The sequence below is a fragment of the Convolutriloba macropyga genome, chromosome 1 (genome assembly GCF_964194025.1).
Source record: "Convolutriloba macropyga chromosome 1, txConMacr16.3, whole genome shotgun sequence".
Taxonomy (NCBI): Eukaryota; Metazoa; Xenacoelomorpha; order Acoela; family Convolutidae; genus Convolutriloba; species Convolutriloba macropyga.
This window is the reverse complement of record NC_134468.1, coordinates 39,997,651-40,014,770: the sequence shown is the minus strand read 5'-3', so window position 1 is coordinate 40,014,770 and position 17,120 is coordinate 39,997,651. Positions and strand designations below refer to the sequence as shown.

The 17,120-nt window shown below is 38.0% G+C and overlaps 2 protein-coding genes across 4 annotated transcripts in view; one reads left to right on the top strand and one right to left on the bottom strand.

The window, feature by feature from the left end:
• The window catches only part of LOC142338952 (integrator complex subunit 7-like), a 55,759-nt gene extending 53,015 nt beyond the window's left edge, over positions 1-2,744 (bottom strand). For all 3 annotated transcript variants that reach the window (XM_075388628.1, XM_075388629.1, XM_075388630.1), the window contains exon 1: positions 2,715-2,744. The gene's annotated coding sequence lies outside the window, so the exon portion shown is untranslated. The remainder of the gene's footprint in view (positions 1-2,714) is intronic.
• Positions 1-17,120, top strand: part of LOC142339056 (uncharacterized) — a 187,277-nt gene that overhangs the window by 142,830 nt on the left and 27,327 nt on the right. The window lies entirely within an intron of this gene.

Sequence of the window (17,120 nt, the reverse complement as noted above, 5' to 3'; positions counted from 1 at the left end):
TTAATTTTGGAAAGTACCCTGTCTGGAGAGTTAAATTAATTAATGCAATGAAGTAGTCCGGAGAATTTGTCCAAAACAATTTTGCATAACCTAGTTGTTATTGCATTATTCGGTGCCGTACTGTTCGAAATTTTTGGTTAAAGTAATTTCAAATTGCTCAGTGTAAAAACCTGAAAAGCGTCCAGGTAGTTTTATGTGAATTATTCAATTTTAAACAATTTGTTAGAGGTATTGAAACTAACACGGTTTCTATTTTCTTAACAAAGGAAGCATTAAACTTCTTTGCTAGGCATTCAGGCTCCCCTAGTGACTGCGGCAGGACAACATTATTTTTCCCTAAGAGTTGCTGAAGCATCGAACACCTAACACGCTTATTTTCACACATTTGTCAAGGTATTCACTTTTCTTTTTGGTAAACAGCTCAAAATACTCCAAAACTGAATTCATAAACCGGCTTTTGTCTTCGAAATTTCCATTCTTTCGATAAGCATTCTCAAACTTTCTTCTCGATCTTTTCATGGTTCTTAGCTCATCTTCAAAGAAAGGGCACGTATGATTTCGAACATATTTAGTTTTCAGAGGATGGTTCTTATTGACATAAATTACTTCGTTCATTAAAACACTGTTTCAAACATTTTCAGGATTATCTCTGTCGATCGGAGCAACAATATTTTATGCAAACGCTTTCACCGCAAAAATTCGTTAATTTCTGCACGAGGCTTTCTTTATAGCTAAATTCTCGTGCTTTTGCAGAAAGGTCGAAGTGCACAACTCAATGATCGGAGCTTGTAATGAAATATACAAGAGGTTCTGATACTTCAACCTCCTCGGATGTTATAACCTGGTCTAAAATTCCACCACTTTTGTGAGTAGGCACAGCAACTTGCTGTTGCAAACCAAATTCATCCAAAAAGGAAATCCAAATTCTTGACGCATCAATTGATAGCAGCATTGAAATATTGATATCACCTACAAAAAGTAATTTTTTGAACAACAGCTTTCTCCTCAAAAAATGATGTTAACTCACTTATAAAGACACGAACATTGGTATCTGGTCGTCTGTATATACAAACCAAAAGATACACCGAATTGCCAAGCGTAAACTCAAGATAAGCCAGCTCCGCGTTTGTTAAACAGTTTTTTGTTGCAAAATTACCGACAGGTACAGTTCCATCATAGAACACCGCTAATCCTCCGCCATTTCTTTGTTTTCTGTTTGCACTCAAGTAATAATAACCATTTGGGCAACACTGCTGGAGAAAAAACTCATAATTTGATTTGTCTTTGATCCAAGTTTCTGTTAAAACTATAAGGTTAAAATCATTAGCTTTAATAAGATTTCTTATTTGCGAGGTCTTGTTGCGAACCGATCTTGCATTATGTAAACAAACTTTTACACGGTCACTGACGGATTTAACATCAGATATTCATGTATCAAAGGAGGCCAGCCACTCCCTCAATTTCTGATTCAAATAAAATTGTGAAAATGAAGCATTTTCGGGCCAGAAATTGGGAGATTCAGCTTGATCATTATAAAATTTGAAAACGCAGTGGAAAGATTTCAGACGAGATTCGTCTCTGGACATTTCACGAATACACAGTATATCAACTCCCTTATTCTTGCAATGTCCTGTTATATCATCCGTAGAGACAGAGTTGCTTAAACGACTAATGTAGAGATGCCGTCTTTTCGGTTGCCTTTTAATTGCGCTGACTGTCGTCTGATGATTAATATTTGTGCCCGTCTTGAAAACTTTGGGTTTTTTGTCGTGACTCTTTGTCAGCAAACAAATTTTCATTGCCTTCAGCTTTCCGTTTCTTTGAATTACGATCGCTAGCAGTGCTGTCAGTCCGATTAATGAAAGCAATTCTAAGATACGGTTAATCCGGTTTCTTCAAAAAATTTATCTCCAGCTTGTGATTGAATTTCAGAAATCAGCGAATATACTTTTTCTAATTTAAAATCAAGAGCAGATATCCGATCAAGGGCTGATAACTCTGTTGTAAAAGTTGGCAAACAACTCGGACCAAAATATCATTCCAATACAATTTGTCTGAGCAATTCCAAGGCAAGACCCATGAACACATTTATATTTACATTGAACATATAAGTTCTTGTTCTGTACATAAACCCATGCGCACAGTGCATAGCGGAAAAGATGGGGGAGGCGGCGGGGATAAAGCCGTCATTGATTGGGATAAATAAATGCAGTCCGAAGACTGCAGTAAGCGCTGATTAGGTCCTTATTAAACTAATAATCTAAATTCTATCGAAATAAATAACTACAAGAAAAATAGAAAAGTCAGTCCAACAAATGCTGATTGGGGCCATCGCGCCAAATGTTCACTGGCCTCACCCGTCTAAGCTAGGGACAGACGGGGCATTTGGAAAAGTCAGATACCAGTGAGACCTATCTGAGGCTTCATATGGTTTGACAATTAATAAATAACTCTCGCGCCAAATTTTGAATGAGATAAGTAACCTAATAACCTTTTAGGAAAAATCAGATACCAGAGAAACCTATCTGAGGCTTTGTATGGTTTGACAAGTAATAAATAACTCGCGCCAAATGTTGACTGAGAAAAATTACCTAATGTTACAAAAGCTCAAACAATTGCGAAGAACTTTTGCGCCGAAAGTTTGATCTCGGAAATCTGGATTTCAGTGTTTGTTGAAATACTACACCGTTTGCAGTATATTTAACATCACGAACCTATTTAATAAGTTTATCACAACAATTAGGCTACCTTTACACTACCCTTCACCTTAACACTACACTTGAAGCCGCCTAGTTTGCGTTTTGGTCACAGATCTATCTTCACAGTTTTAAAACATAATAATATTAAGTGTTATGGCCTGATGATACACCTGCAAATTTTGCTTTCGCAGCGAGAGTTCCAAAACTTTGTCAAACCAGTCGACAAAATTCTGTCCCGCTTAATTTCTCTTGAGAAAAATGAAGTTTGCTCTCCAACGGCAAACCTCTATATAAATTTAATTAACCAGTTCTTCGATGTTGGGGAAGAAATCATTGAGAAAAAGGATTCATTGCCTGACCAAGCCTTTTGAGAGATCATGTCGGTTGCTGTGTCGCGTTATTCAATACAATTTTCATCTGAAACGGTGGAGAAAGAATAACCTTGTGCATGCGGCTGTTCCACTCTCGTCTCAATTGATTTAGTAGTTGACAGCGTGCACAACGGAACCCGGGATGGCGGACAATTGCACAGCTGAGGTTACTACATTGTACGTGGAGAAATCCACAGAGTTCCATCGCACACCACCGTAACAAAGCTGCTTCTGGCGTCCACAACCCTCTGATATTGTCATAAGCATAATCGGCGTCCACTGCCGCCCTGCATACGCATACTGGCGTCCAAAACACTCTGAAATTGTCATAGCGAACGATTAACATATTATGCGAAAGATTAACATCTTATGAGGAATGAACACAGTCTTTGCAACTAATATTGAAGTAATATGTACGACGAAAATTAATACTAACAACACAAGGGAAGAAATTCAACATTTTTCAAAGCATAATGTAGGAGGTTTAGCTCATTGTCTCTATGAGGTTGATTTAAAGACAAAATAGTACTGGGCACAATATTTGACGTGTTAAACTTGATATATATTAAGTCCAACAAACACCCAGTGGCAACCATTATTGAACTCATTGGCGAACCATATATGATCTTTAAAACCTGTGATATCAACTGTTTTGAGCTTTCAAGAGGGTAACGCGAGATGTTGAAATAATCTTTCTTTCAGGGTAGCTCCAGCGTATCAGTAAACATAAGACTTCAAAGCTCTGGAATCCAGATACTTTAACCGGGAGGTCCCTAGAACAATTATCCCAGACGATCTCGCATCCATCTTGGCTTGAAAGGGTTCTTGTGCTCCCAAACTCAAAGAGCGAAAAGGCAACCAAAAGTGAAATAAAGCTAATTTTATTTTTATTAGTTTTGAAAAAACGAATAAATTTCATTTCGGAAAGGTACAAGCTGTTGTTGTCTTGGGGTTGTGAGTCAACGTCAGGCAGAGTGAGCCAGCATCATAATGAGCATTACAGTCATGAAACTTTGAAATAAGTTTATCAAACAATTAGAAGTTCAATTTATGTTTGGTTGAGTGTATAAAAATGGAACAACCTCCAGAAAAAGCGAAACTTCCAGCGAAAGAACAAAAAACTTATTGCGTTCAAAGTTACATCGCCCGGGGTATCCCGATCAGTGTCTTCAGCCAGTTATAGCCAAATTTTTAAAACTCTAAAAAGATCTTTTTGTTCCCAAAAAGCTGCGTGAGAGAGCGTTTAGACTTCTGTTTCATTCACAAGGGTTTACACGCATCATTGAAGGGTAGAAAGGATTACTTTCTGAACTGTGTTGCAGTTGCCACAATTGCAGAGCAGGCTCCAGGAACAGAGGTTGACCTCTGAGTAGCAATTTTCGAAGTAATTCCATTAAACTTTTGTTAAGAACTGTTTATGAATGTCCTTTAGTTCAAAATTTGTGCATTTACTGAAAATATTTACTAGTTTGCTGGATCTCACCCAAAAATTCTCATCGGTCTCTTTTGTGTGAGACATATCGATTGGTATGAGCTCATTTTGATTCACCAAACACTGATCACACGCGACCTGCCATTGATGCGACCCATTAACAAGTGTACAAAAAGAACAATAAAAACACGTCATTGAGAACAATTTACGAGATAAAATAAACAAGAGAAGGGCAAATAAAGAATTCCATTTAACTTCCCCTTTTGTATACACAGCGTCGAAAAATATCGGCTGCATGATGAGGGATTGAAACATCTGTAATTGATCGAGTAGAATAGATTTTTCGCCTACAGTAGCGTTTGTACAAAATATGAAATAGTGAAAACAGAACTCAATTGGTCACTGGTGAAAAATTGGTTTCTCAAATCTTTTTGTCAGCAATTTCACTCCGCGTTTAAATAGTTTGAGAAAATTTCAGGCATTCAGACTACTCCTTTCTTCACAAGTTCAGCGAGACCAAATTGATTGCTCGAATTTCTGAAGGACCTTTTGCCAGATGCCAGTAGAGCAGGAGCTCGAAAAAGAGGAGGATGAATTTAGAAAAAAAGAATATCATAGTGCACAGGGCAAAAAGAGAATAACTCAGCCTTACTTCAACAAAAGGATACAAAGGACAGAGGTTAATTCAATCAACTTTTGACCAGAATAGGAGTTGATGGATCCGACAAAAGACTGTCAAACTTAGTACGAAGCAGTAGGTTGAAGTTAAAGGATGCATCCAAAAGTTGTCCGAGCTGAAACGCATTTGATTACATTTAAGCCAGCCAAAGTTATGGATCATGAAATGGCAAACTAACACCCCCTAAGGACTCCAAATGACAAAGATAATGGGTAGCATCCGACAGAAGCATGAATGATAGAAAGATTGTACAACTTGTACAAGTAGCAACAAAGACCAAAAATGAAAATTTCATACATCTTGTGAAGGGCAATTAATAAGTTAGAATCAAGTCTGAAAAATGCTGTACAGACCAATACAACAACATATACCAAAACCAGAGAAACAACCAGATATGATTAACCCAGCCAATCTTGCTTCCTAGGCAATGAAAATTTCAAACGTGGACATAATAACTGCAATAAAAATTACTGGAATTAAAGAAGCGAATTCAAGCTTCCACAGCAATGTCGGAAGTTTTGGCTATGTCAGAAGCTGAAGAAAATATCTCAAAACATAGAAATCTTTATGTAGTAATTAATTGCAAATTCGGTTGGCTTCTGAGAATACCAATTGGTAGAAATAATATTTCGAGGGTCAAAAGTAACCCTTATCTCTGTATAAAAGAGACCATAATATGACGTGGAAAACAACCAGCTGCTGAATAACATCTTTTCAAGATAAGTTGCAGTCGACAGAAATTTTTTAATCTTGACTTCGATTTTTTCTAAATTGACTGGAAACAAGATTTAAAAAGTTTGGCCTCTATGCACGCAATCTCACCTAGCAAATGCCGAACCAGCGAGGGTGGTACATCACAATGAGCCAGCACTTCATGATCTCTTTCACTGAGAAAAATATTGATCTGTCGGAGATTAAAATCGAGGAAACACTTTGCAAAGGAGATCACGCTGTTGTGATTTTTTTTCTTTCACCACTCAATCGCCATATATTAAACGGGGATGTGATCCACCCAATGGACGGAACAGTGAGCCCCGACACTGAAACATCACAGCACCGTATGTAAATTTAACTCAAAAATACATGCTCATAGCATCGTCAAACAGAAACAAGGCACTATAAATCTTGGAACCACGGCACCCTCTGAGTCATATGATAGCGCTGCGCAGAAGAGCAAAACTTATTCTCGTGCGTATGTACGTTCTTGCGTCCGAGTATGAATCGTTTTTTTTCAGCAATTTTGTTCAGCAATTTGATCTCCAATTGAAACTAGACACAAAACCTCGACAACTGCCACAAAACTAACAAAAATGCGATTCAATACTTCTTGTATAAAAATCTACGAAGTGACTGACGACTGGGATAGGATATAATCAATTCAACGGTGAAAGAAGTCGGTTTGCGATTCTTACCACTCACAAGAATTAAGGGGAGGAAGCCTCGTAACCGTAGATAACCTTGTTCAAAAAATCGTAAGGAACAAAGGATACGCACTGAACATCTTCGCTAGAGACAGAACAGTTCAGTTCCATTGAAATTACCTCAAAAAGCGAAACGAAAAAGCTACGATGCAATCCAACGCATCAATGATGGAAGAAATTGCTAAATGGGTGAAATCGAATTCAAAAAATTCTTGGATTTTGTCAGTCAGAAGAGAATTAATTTGTCAAAACAGAATTCTTGAACCCCTAATCTATTGAAACATGAAGATAACCTCAAGGGGAGCAAAAAAACGAATTTTCATCCTTTTTTCATCAGCCTTTACATGGGATGTTTCCCATGTAAAGACTGATGAACAGAAACAAGATAAGAGTTCCACGTTTCTGGTTTGGTCCCACTGATGTTATCCTCATGTTTCAATAGATTAGCGATTGAGGAATTCTGTTTTGACATATGCATTCTCTTCTGAAAGACAAAAACCCATAATTCTTTTGAATTCGATTTCAAGGCACCTGTACAATACAGAACACTGTAATTTGAACTGACAATGAGATGGATTTATCAAAAAGGATTGTTCCAGGTCGAATTTCGCAGCTGAAAAAATAAAACAAGGCAGCCGGTGGCAATCAGATACATCTTTCGAGAGGACACACAAATTTTTTGGACCTTAGCTATTGATTTTTCAGAAACTGTCGAATGGTGGAGATGTTCCCCAGGAATGGAGGCAAGCCATTACCCGTGTTATTATATGTGCAAAAACAAAAATCAGCATTATTTTTTTCGGATTCTAACACAGGAGGTCGAGGCAACTGCGAAACGCGCTAAAATACTCATTAGAAGAAACTATTTACAAAAAAAAGAAGTGTAAGTCATTTTCCTCCATTTCAGGAAGGTTTATCATAGCGTCGGTCATAAAAATTAACCAACATACCTCAGCAAAATGGGGTTGTTCATAAGACAACATCAAGGATGAAAATTTTCTCCATAACAAAGAGCGGTGATTGTTTCTTGTCAAAGAAGCATCCATCAGGATGCCTGTACTGAGTTAAATAACTAAGGGACAAGATAAGTAATGGGGCTTTTTTGTTCACAATTTGTATCAGCACACTTCCCAAAGGGGGTTTCTTCAAAGGTGCTACTTTTCGCTGATCACGCAAAGATGTTTTGTTCCTGTGGAGAAGAAAAAGTCGGGAGTCCTTCAAAGATGACCTAAGAAAGTTGGACTAATGGTCCGCAAAAAGAACGCCGAAAATCAATCCGAAGAATGCGTTGAAATAATTAGAAGGTCAAGGAAGTTGAAAAACACATATACATACCACAATGCCGGAGACCTAGAAAGTGTTGACGAAAAAAGTGCCTTGAGTATTTCTAAGCGACTGCCAATTAAGCTTTGACGGACGCTAGGATTCAAAAGTACCAAAAGCCCTTTACAGGGAGTAGTTAAACTACATCTAAAAAAAACCAGCCAAGCATGGAACCATATCTGAAGATTGTTAGAAAAAGTGAGAAACAGATGACACTGATGGTCCCATGACTGAGCGAGATGAATCTTGAGAATGAACTGGAGACTGATGAACTGTTCAATTGTCGAATTTAACAAGAGAAGGGCACAATCTTTCAAGGCAAAAAAACATATCTACAATAACAGACTGCAGTATGTTCTTCAAAACAAACAAGCGTGAAAACGGAAATAATCTGAAACTATTGGCAAAGAAAGCGCGGCAAAAACTTGAAAAACTTTAAAATTGAAAACAGTGAACTAGCGCTACGAACCTATCGCTGCTGGTGGCTGTTCCTCCATGAGTAGTGAAAGATAGCCTCTATCCTACAGAATGGATAGCGGCGATCAAATCGGAAAAGAATGGTCTAGTTCGTTCATAATGGCATTCATAAAGAAGATTCATTAAGGCATTCAACAGATTTCACAATTTGTATCAGACCACTTACCGAAGATTTCTTCAAAGGTGATACTTTTCTCTGATCACGCAAATATGTTTTGTTCCTGTGGAGACGAAAAAGGCGGGAGTCCTTCAAAGATGACCTAAGAAAGTTGGACTAATGGTCCGCAAATAGAACGCCGAAAATCAATCCAAAGAATGCGTTGAAATAATTAGAAGGTCACGGAAGTTGAAAAACACATATACATACCACAATGCCGGAGACCTAGAAAGTGTTGACGAAAAAAGTGCCTTGAGTATTTCTAAGCGACTGCCAATTAAGCTGACGGACGCTAGGACTCAAAAGTACCAAAAGCCCTTTCCAGGGAATAGTTAAACTACAACTAGATTAAAGCATGGAATCATATCTGAAGAATGTTAGAAAACGTGAGAATTGGATGACACTGATTGTCCCAAGTTTGAGCGATATGAATGGTGAGAATGAACTGTAGACTGCTCAATTCTTGAATTTAATAAGAGAAGGGCACGAGCTTTCAAGGCAAAAAAATTATCTACAATAACAGACTGCAGTATGTTCTTCAAAACAAGCGTGAAAACGGAAATAATCTGAAACTCTTGGCAAAGAAAGCGCGGCAAAAACTTGAAAAACTTTAAAAATGAAAACAGTGAACTAGCGCTCCAACCTATCACTGCTGGTGGATGTTCCTCCATGAGTAGTGAAAGATAGCCTCTATCCTACAGAATGGATAGCGGCGATCAAATCAGAAAAGAACGGTCTAGTTCGTTCATAATGGCATTCATAAAGAAGATTCATTAAGGCATTCAACAGACTTCACAATTTGTATCAGACCACTTCCCGAAGATTTCTTCAAAGTTGATACTTTTCTCTGATCACGCAACTATGTTTTGTTCCTGTGGAGACGAAAAAACCGGGCGTCCTTCAAAGATGACCTAAGAAAGTTGGACTAATGGTCCGCAAATAGAACGCCGAAAATCAATCCGAAGAATGCGTTGAAATAATTAGAAAGTCGCGGAAGTTGAAAAACACATACATATCACAATGCCGGAGACCTAGAAAGTACTGACGAAAAAAGTGCCTTGAGTATTTCTAAGCGACTGCCAATTAAGCTGACGGACGCTAGGACTCAAAAGTACCAAAAGCCCTTTCCAGGGAATAGTTAAACTACAACTAGATTAAAGCATGGAATCATATCTGAAGAATGTTAGAAAAAGTGAGAATTGGATGACACTGATTGTCCCAAGTTTGAGCGATATGAATGTTGAGAATGAACTGTAGACTGCTCAATTCTTGAATTTAATAAGAGAAGGGCACGAGCTTTCAAGGCAAAAAAATTATCTACAATAACAGACTGCAGTATGTTCTTCAAAAAAACAAGCAGGAAAACGGAAATAATCTGAAACTCTTGGCAAAGAAAGCGCGGCAAAAACTTGAAAAACTTTAAAATTGAAAACAGTGAACTAGCGTTCCGAACTTATCACTGCTGGTGGCAGTTCCTCCAAGAGTAGTGAAAGATAGCCCCTATCCTACAGAATGGATAGTGGCGATCCAATCAGAAAATAGAAGTGTCCAATTCATTCATATTGGCATTCATGAAGAAACCGAGCAAATGTATGACACACCAGAATCTTAAGTTGTTATGGGTCCAGGTGGCTCAAAAAATTTACGTAACTTGGTAGATTAGGACATTTACTATACACCGATAGAGCAGCTGAATCTGTATAAATTTTCTAACCTGAATCTGACGTTCACTCGAGAAATCAGATGTTTGATAACAAGAGGTTTTTTTTATTGCAAAAGGACCTCCCGAAAGAGCAAGCAACAAGAGGCATATCGGCAAACCAGTCTGTATTCTATAACTAAAATAAACTTAGATGAAACAACGGATTAGCGATGGTCAAAGCCTCTCTTCGCCCCCTGTCAGTGGAGTTGCTGCCATCGAGAGGCCGATTGGAGAACAACTTGACCGCACGGCGATAAAATGAATAACACGGAATAACTCTCAATTTATTTGGCATTGAGTTAATCCAAACAAGTTGTTTGTTTAATCAAATTTGAGCACTTGGCTGTGATTCTCAATTTTTTTCTATCTGATATTGTGTTCAGCCGTAACTCCTAGTTATAAACCAATCTGACAAAATACAAAAACTCGGCGAACGTGCAAACCGAAACAGGAAGAAGTAATGACGAAAATGACATTCCCATACCTTACGTCTAGCGCTGAAATTAATAGTCACGTCAAAACTTCGTACGGGCCAGATTCTAGTCTAAAGCAGCAGCGTAGAGGAGCCGGTCAAATGTCCTCCCTGATAATTTTTTGGGCACGCACAGGGACAACAATTTCGCGTAAGGGAGAGAGCTGCGAAGAAATACATTGCTGATCCATGTCCAGTTAAGGGATATAATGTCAAAAAATTAATTTGCGTTTTTCAATCCTCTGTAGCGATGCAGCCGAGATGTCATTATTATTTTTTAAAAAGTTAAACATTTACACACTCGGTGAATTGAAAATCTGAACAACTAAATTAATTATGGGCGAATACTTTCTACGAGTAATCAACCAAAAGATTTTCAAATCAATTAAATGTTTACTATAATTGGCTTTGATCTTTTTTACACGAAAAAAGCCAAACTTAAGAAAATGTTTTCCAAAATTTCCGTTTTTTATCCACTCTACAAAGCAGTGAAATGAATGATGGGAAACGGCAGTTTACAAGTTTCTAAGGCAATGTCATGCAATTTGGACAAACGAATGCCCAATCAGTTCCTCAGTTCGATGCAGATTTGATATCACCATCGATGCATTATAAAAACTTTCAAATCCAAATTGTAGTAATTATTGTTGTGATCTCGATGATGTTGCTACCATGTTAGATAAAGATGTCCTCTTGTTTGTGTAGTAATAAAAAAGATAGGCCGTAAAATCTGTTGACGATGTAGGAGGGACAGATAGATTGAAAAAAATCAGTCGTTCGGATGTCTAGACTCTAGAAAATAAGAATTTCCTCCATGCAAAATGTTAATCTTGAAGACCAATATTAGTATGAAAACGCATGAAGCCAGCCTTTTCGAGGCCAAAAAATACCGTTCTGAGAACAACTTTTTCATCACTACGGTGAAAACCTGCCTCACCACCCAAACAATTAGATTCCTCCTTTCTGGACTGTGGAAAGTTGTCCCTGAAAAAATGACTAGGAAATTCTAAATGAAGAAATCACTAACCGTCAATTTCAGCCGTACTGCTCTAGCAGTATCAACCATCTACTCTAAAACTAATCAAGTCTAATATCAACGTCCCAGCTAAAACAAATCACTTTAGAGCCATGCAACCATGGATAAAACCCGCAAACTCCAACGTGATGAAAAGACGAGTTACCTCTACGAAAAGCAGAAAAAACGGAGGAGCAGTTCAAGTCAATGGTTGAAAAAATCCAAGATATGATGAGGAAAATTTCCCAGCACGAGACTTCTCAAGAGTTCAAATGTACCTCAGTAGCATCAAGAAATACTCCCAAATTCATCCAATAGTTCATTGGGGCGACAAAACAGCTTCAACGGTTGAACAGAAGGCAAAAGTTACTTCCAGAGCGTTTTCACTGAACATAACACAGGTACTCGTGACACTGAAGTATACACCCAGATTCGTAAAACAAACAGGTAATTTTCTAAAAAAAAATCCAGACAGCTCTAGGTGAGCTTCAAACAAAAAGAGCAAAAGGAACATACGCTACTGGCAACCTTGTCCAGAAGAAAACTACCTTGTCAGTAAACAAATTACTGCACTTGATTTAAAATATAATTTTGAACCAAGCCACTCGATCCTATAATTGGAAGTTCAATGAGATAGCGCCTATCTTCAAATCAGGAAGCATACAGCTTGTTGAAAACTATTCACCTATGTCTCCTATTCTGTGTGTCGAAACACCTGGAATACTCAAAGTCTTGTGTGTCCCCTACAATGAAATACACTAAAATTGGTTTGAATTTTAGCCCAAGAGCTCAATAATTCGTCAATTTCTGTAGCACTGTGAGTGTCACACGTATGTAAAAAAAGGTGTACTAAAAACCTTGGGTTTCAAGGTCAAAGATTTAGTTTAAATTTTAATTTATTACTTGATTAATGACTGACACAATCTTCATAGGTGTCGACAGATTGAAATAGACAAAGCTCGGGCTTCGACCAATACTAACAATTGTGACATATCAGTATTTACTTGGTTAATTCACCACGGTGATAGAACCGATATTGGGTACGGACAAAACTGAGGATGTAACTCATTCATTGAACAATAAACCTACCTTCAGAGTTAATGACTCAATTAGATCTTCATTTATTTGAAACCATTCTCTTCTGCTTTTATCTACTTATTAATTAACTTCAATCCTTGTATTTTAAACAAGTACCACGCTCAATTACAAAAGATAATGCATATTGCGCACGGGCGGCTGCTATAGTGGCGACAGAGATTAAAAGTACATAGAAAACCACCACCCAATAATATTGAGCGTTGTACTAATTTCCAAGAGAAATCTATTTTTTGTTTGAAAACTAACTTCTAAACTCGAGTTTGACGTCTTAACATCACGACCCGGAAGAGGAATTGTGGACTGCTGTCGGGATTCGACAACAACAACTGCCATCTTGGAACTTTCAAGTGAGTACTCCCTTAAAATTCGAATAGCATAAATCAGGGCGTACATGTTTTTTTTGAAAATTAAATAGCGTTCAGAAACATCAGTATTTTAATTTGACTTAATTTGACTTAAACTCAAGCATTAAACCTCGAGTTTTTTTGCATTTATTGAAGAGGGAATTAGAGTTTCAATCATATTTGAAAGCTGTCAACTAGAGTGTAGGAAAAATAGTTCGATTTTTGAACAGAATAAGTGAAATATTTTGAATAACAACAGCTTTTTAAAAAAAAAAGGATGGCGCGGCACTCCTCAAAAACGCTGTTACCGGAACCGTTTACCGGATCAAATGATTTTGAAAGTTATGTTACACAATTTGAGCTCTTGTCACAACTTCAAAAGTGGCAAAGAAAAGAAACAGTAAACGGCTCCGAGACCGAAATTGATGAACGGCCGCATTATTTCGCGTTAAGGTTACAAAAGTCGGCTATTGATTTCTCTCGTACACTTTCGGAGGACACTAGAAAGAATTATGACGAGACCGTAAAGGCTTTCAGACAACATTATAATGAGAAACCAGTAGTGTTCCGGGGGAGGCTAGCTCGGAGAGTCCAGTAACACGGTGAAAAGTTTACAGATTTTCTCGGTTATTTGCAGACTTTAGCCTTGAAAGCATACCTTCAGGAGTCTAATGAGATAGAGATTATCTCATTTTGAGGAAATTCCTCGAAGGCATAGAAAATAGTCAGGTGCAACTCGACCTGAAAAAGAACTTGGGTGACGCGGATATGACTTTAAACAAAGCTTTAGAAAGAGCACTACACATTGAAGCAGTCACGAGAATTGAGGAGGAGGATAATGAGCCGCGGGTTTCTGCCATCCAGTCGAATGAAAACACACAACTAGTTAATTCGGTTAAGGATTTAGTGCGAACACTGCAGACTAATCAACCTAATAGGCAAGAGAATCAAAAGTTTTCATCGCAAGAAGCGCGGCCAAAAGAGTTTCTGCGCGGTAGTGAGCGAAGTTCAAGAGAGAACGGAGATAGAAATAGATGTACTAATAGTCATACCAGAAGCAGCGCTGAGCATAGACGAAACAATTACGAAAGTAGAGCGCGTTCGCTAACACCGGGAGGTGAGAACAGAAGCTGAGATCGATCGCACGAGAGTCGTGCCGAGCAGTCGAAGGCAGCGGTGAGTTTCGAGAAAGAAAAATGTCGCCGTTGCGGTCAGCGAAACCATGCATCTAGGGAATGCAAAAATTGTTTCGAATGTGGGAGCCCAAATCACTTCAAACGAAATTGTCCGTATTTAAAATAGAACTAGCTGGAAATGGCAGGACTTCATTTTCAGCCGGCTACGTTAAAACCTTGCGTGGCGGAAACAGCCCAGTGAAGGCGTTGTTTGCAAAAATAATGATAAAAGACAAATTGATAATGGCCTAAGTTGATAGTGGAAGTAGTGTTAATATTATAAGTGACACACACTACAAGCAATTGGGGGAACCGAGCCAGATCAGAATGTGCAATAAAAATATAATAGCTGCCAACTACGGGAAAATGCCTATAATGGGATCAGCAGATATTCAAGTTCAACTTCACAAATTTACATGTGAAATAACAGTTAAATTTCTAGTGACCAGAATTGAGATATCGCCTTGTTTATTAGGCATGGAACTCTTGTACAATTTTGACTGTATTTTAAATCTCAGAAGGAACGAACTTTTTTGCGGGGCAATTGGAAAAACATTACAATTGTCTCCATCCCAACAAAGTAATAAAAATCTATTTTTAATTGTTGCTGAGGATCACGAATTACCTTGTCGGTGTGAGGGTTTCATTAAATGCAAAATTATCGATGAAGAAGGTATTATAACACAGCAAACAGAAATTATAGTCGAACCCATGAAAGAGTTTGAAGACAAATCACACTCATTAATAGCGAGATCGCTGAATGACATGGTTGATGATGTCGTATAGGTTCGAAGTCTGAACCCTACATTAGAACCAAAGAAAGTTTACAAAAATGCGAGAATCGCATGTGCGGAAAACATTGAAAAAATTTCAAGGGTACAACAAAATAACCCTGACAATAATAAAAAGCATAGGGATGAATTTGATTTTGAGAAACACGTGAACTCAAGTTCAATGAGCTTGTCTTGTGAGGAAATGACAAAAGTGAGGTCACTTTGCGCAAAATATGAATTGATATTTTCGCGAAACTCAAATGATATGGGATTTTTCGACCGAATTTAACATAAAATAAAACTAAAAAAGGATGCTGTGCCATTCAGACGTACATACGGCAGCATGAGCTTTGAGAAAAGAAAAGCCATGAAGAAAATTGTTGAAGACTTGGAACGAGATAACTTAGTGGAACCAACACACTCTGATTGGGCAGCACCATCATTACTGGTACCAAAAAAAGACGGAACCTACCGCTTAGTTGTAGACTACCGGGGTCTAAACAAACAAATAGAGAAATTATTCTGGCCTTTACCACGAATTAATGAGGTTATTGATTCGCTGGAGTGAAACATGTACTTCTCAAACATTGATCTTCTGGCGGGATACTTTCAAATGGCGCTGGAAGAAGAGAGTCAGAATGTAACAGCTTTTATAACACCACTGGGCCTATATAAGTGGAAAAGGCTCCCTATGGGACTAGCTTCTGCACCAGGAGCTTTTCAAAATCTAATGGAATTATTCTTTGCTGGTCTTTCTTACGAAGTAGCTTTAGTTTATCTAGACGACGTTATCGTTTTCTGAAGAAATTTCGAAGAACGTCTTAAACGGTTAGAGCTGGTTTTCCAACGTTTATCGGAGAATGGATTAAAGATTAAAAGATCAAAATGCAATTTCTTCCAAAAGCGCGTCAGTTTTTTAGGACATATTATATCTGAGAGTGGTGTCGAGGTCGACCCAGAGAAAGTAAGAGCGGTAGAAAAAATGAAAGAACCATCATCCCTAAAAGACGTCAGGGCTTTTCTGGGCCTTCTGGGCTATTATCGAAAATTCATTCCTGGTTTCGGAAAAACAGCAGAACCTCTTTACAGGTTACTAAATAAATCAAATAAATTTGAATGGAGTACAGAGTGCACAAGTGTGGTAGCAGAGTTGAAGAAAAAGTTTTTGGAAGCCCCAGTTTTAGGATATCCAAACAATAGGGATCAATATACATTAACTACTGATGCATCGTTGACAGGCATCGGAGCAATTCTTACAAAAAAACAAGGAACTGAGGATAGAGTTATTGCATATGCTAACAAAACTTTGAGTAAAAGTCAACGAAACTACTCAGCAAATAAGCGGGAATTATTCGCAATAATTCATTTTACCCATTATTTTAAAAAATATTTACTTGGTCAGCATTTTTTAATTATAACGGACCACAGGGCTCTCGTGTGGATTTATAGTTTTAAAGAACCAGACGGTATGGTCACAGGATGGATAGAGAAACTTGGGCAATTTCATTTTGACATCAAGCATAGAGCAGGAAAGGAAAAACCACACGCTGACTGTCTTTTGCGCATAAACACAGAAGATGAGGACCAAACAGCTTTCGTTAACGCTATTGCGCTAGACGTAGAGCAAGACGATACCGACTATAGTAGTCGAGGTTGGCAGTTACACAAACTACAGAGAGTAAAACTGCGAGAATAGCATCAAAGTGACAATATACTCAAAGAAGTATATTCATGGGTCATAAACAAAAAAAGACCCGAATCACGGCAAATGAGAAACGGAGTTTCAAAGAAGTTACGGAAATACTGGGTTCAGTATAGAAATCTATTTCTCATAGAAGGGATTTTGTATCGAAAACACCAAACACAACCTAACTTTGAAACTGTTTACCAAATGCTGGTACGCTGGCGTAGAGTGTCCAACGTTCTTGAGCTGTTGCATTATTCGCCTAGCGCAGGACACTTTGGTATAGAGAAAACGTGCA